A 3,717-nucleotide genomic window follows, 5' to 3' on the forward strand; every position below is an offset into this window, starting at 1 on the left:
CGCCACCCCGCCGCGCCGCCGCCGTCGCGCCCCGCCCGAGGTTCGCCGCCTCGTTTTCCGCGCCATTTTTTAGTTTTTTTTGAAAAACCGTCGGTTTTTCATCGGTTTTTTTAGATTTGGTTTTTTAATAGATCGGTTTTTCCGGTTTATTTAAATAGTGAGCGTTCGTCCGTTCGTTCGTTCTAGCGAACGTTCGTCGTTTTTTTCTTTTTCTCGGATTAAATCTGCGATTTTTCTGATCGTGATTCATGATCCGATTTTCGTTTTAGTATAACTTTTCGCTCGTTTATCGGAATCAGGCGATTCAAGCGCTTGGAGTTTCGTCTCGAAACCCTCACTACTAGGGAAAAGCCTAGCAGCAGCGCGGGTTTTAGGCCTATCAGCAGCGCGGGTACCCGCGCTACCAATAAGGCACTACAGCTAATAGTTAGTAATAGCGTGGGTTGAACCCGCGCTACTACTAACAAAGTTAGTAGTAGCGTGTGCCACCCACACTACTGCTATTTAGTACCCGCGCCACTACTAACAAAATAGTAGCAGCGTGTCCATACTACCAACGCTACTAGTATCCTAAATACTAGTAGCGCGCAGTCTTTTCCCACGCCACTACTAACTAATTTATAATTAAAAAAATAAAATCCACCAATTCCATTTTATGCATACAGTTCCCAGTAAACACAACAATAGTGAGCACTGCTGGGCTCCTATTTCATGGTTAACCAGAAACCGAAGGAAATAAATCAGCCAAAAAACCTCATTATGCATTGCAACTCACAAATGACCACTTCAAAGAACATGCAAGTATCTATGTCATTAACAATTGCAAACATAAGTTTCTTTTTACTATAGTTGTTGTATGTACTATCACACAGTTCCTCATTCTGTTCTCACTCAATAATAATAAAAATGAAAAGAGAAGATAGAGATAATCTGCCGCAATTGCACTTCGGTGTCATGGATTCAGTCTGCCGCTTCAACATCTCATTATCCGGCAGCACTCTGTCGCTATCTTCTACCTATGAATAAAAACAGACCTTGTTAGAGAAGCAAATGTGAAACCTTATTACAACATGTATGCTAAGTCGCTAACCCATAGAGACAGCTAGAACAAATGTGGAAACTTTCCATGTTGCCGAGCAAGTATATTAACTAGACAAAGTTAGATGACAGTGAAGCTTAAAGCTGCAGTAAGAAATATTAGATATACACATTTTTAAAATCAACCTCAGAAGTGGATACTCTAGTAGACCTACAAGAGCAGATATGGTAGTAACCAAAATCCTATAAAGATTCGAGGTTAAAGATTATAAATCCAATTTGTCATTAGCATAAAAATATTAGTTCCATGAAGAAGTTTGTCAAGAGATATTTTCTAGTGTTTCTAAGACAGTGACTGAAACATAATGAAAGAAAACACGTTTCTGCATTTTAATTAGGGGGAGCTTTAGTTCTAAAATACTGGAACTGTGACTGAATGATCATATATACTATTAGAAAAACAGACCAAAATCCCCGCAGAACAAAACAGACCAAAAAAATTAACTTCCTACTTATAGTGGCAAGAAAATCTTATATGAATGTGTTATAATAAATAATGCTAACCATGAAGTCTTCTTCCATATAACAAAGGAGTGACGAAACCAAAAAACCTGTAATTCAAGTATGACAAGCAGTTAGTTAATTATTTGCATGTCAACAGTTCTAATGTCTAGCTACAGATCTTCAAAGTAAAGATTGTGAACTCTATTAGACATGATTATATCAATTAGACCAAATAGAAAATAATTCAATATGTTGTATATCCATTAAACGAAGTTCAATCTATCTTCTGATTATTAGTGTTTTAGTTAGGTGATTAGTCCTTCTACGGCCGCCGGTTAATAGGTGAGCCATGACTTTTTACAGTAAAAAATGCAAAGGAAATAACAAGTTAGTATTTTTCCAAATCTAATTATACGGCCACGTTGATCATACCTTACTAATTCTGGCCGGACACTAGTAAAACAAGAAAAACTCCCATGCTTTATCGGTGCACATTCACCATTTGATAGTGTGATCATTTGAGATCACTAAATCATCTTCTATACGACGTAGGCCAGTAACATTTACATCAGCTTGCTCACTTGTAGCTGCTGGAGCAACCAAAACATCCTGAGCCAATACAGAGTTGCTGCTCAGGCCAAGAACAACAGCTGTAACAAGACTGGAATGAGGATTGCCATGGTACCAAATATGATATTTATTTCATTAAATCAGATGGAGGAGGCTGCATATGCAGAGAGCAGCCATCTCCATCATCCTTTGAAACCACTTGACAAGGTCCAATGCTCTGTCACTGTAATCCCTCTTCTTCTGTAAATTGGTCTGCAAGAACTCCTATCACTGTAAAAAATTTGCGACAGCAAACATATACTACAAGGACATATCCACGACGCGCTTAACACTAGAGAGAGATGCTACAGCCAAACAAATCATGACCAAACACATATCATCCAGTCCAGGACTTGCTCACTGCTATTTTGCTTGCAGATTTTGCCTTCAGGTTACAGCAACGAACTGAAAATAATACTACATAGAAATCACAAGTAGTCTTTAGCCTACGTGCAAATACAAATACTTGGTTCTCTCAACCACATAAAAGTGCAAATACAAATCACAATACAAACTGTCCGCAGATAATGCACAATGCACGACACTCTTCTTTCCCGATCAAACTTTTGATTCATATGGGATCCCTATAAGCAACACATTGGCTCGTTGCGACAAGAACAAAATTCAGAAGTGTGGTAGGGGTATCAGTAATTTTAGGAGGAAATTATTGGCGCTTAATTGAGGAAACTGAGCGTGCACGTGGTGTTTCTTGGACTTACTAATTTTCTATCTTGAGTTGGACTTCAAGATGTTTTTATTTTCTTTGAGAAACAGAATGAGACGTTGACTATCATGATTGTGTGTGTTAATTCAAAATGATCCGGTCTCCGGATATCTATTCTGTCACTTTTCGAACACTTTGTGGTGTCAGGTTGGTTACATGCTGGAAGGAAGCATCGAACTTGTTGTTTATTAATATATATATATATATATATATATATATATATATATATGCAAAAACGGGTAGCAATTAGCCTAATCAGTGTCTGTTGGGACGTCAATCCCTGCATAAAAGTGCAGTAGTTTTCTTCAGTGGAATCCTTGTGACATTCCAGTTTTGGTCTCCCATGTGACCAACCAACCAGAGATCTAAATAGTGCAGCATCTACGTACAGAACATGAATAAACTTGATCGATTGCCTTGGGCAAGATAGAGATCTGTGAAGAGGGAGGAAGGAGAGGAGAGGAGAGGAGGGCATACCTCGGCTAGGAGTTGCTGCTGTGGGAGGCACAGGTGGAGCCGTCGTGTACCTCGCCGGCTCCAACATCCATGCGTGGCGTCGGCCCACAACAGGGAGGCGTCGGCGGTCTCTTGTGACCTGCGTTGCGTGAGGAATCCGGCCAAATTGAATCAGAAAATGGCAATTCAAATTGAATCGAACAACATCCGAGATCTGGCCAAATCGTGTCCAACACACACACACACACACACACGCATGAAGGGAAGGTAGGGGGGAGAGACCTCCATGGCGTCGGTCGGAGCACCATCTCCATCTCTCTCCCTCACGCGGGCATACTTAGGAAGACATACGATCAAGGGCGAAGAGACCTCCGGCGGTCGTATGA

Source organism: Triticum aestivum, chromosome 6A, assembly GCF_018294505.1.
Source record: "Triticum aestivum cultivar Chinese Spring chromosome 6A, IWGSC CS RefSeq v2.1, whole genome shotgun sequence".
Taxonomy (NCBI): domain Eukaryota; kingdom Viridiplantae; phylum Streptophyta; class Magnoliopsida; order Poales; family Poaceae; genus Triticum; species Triticum aestivum.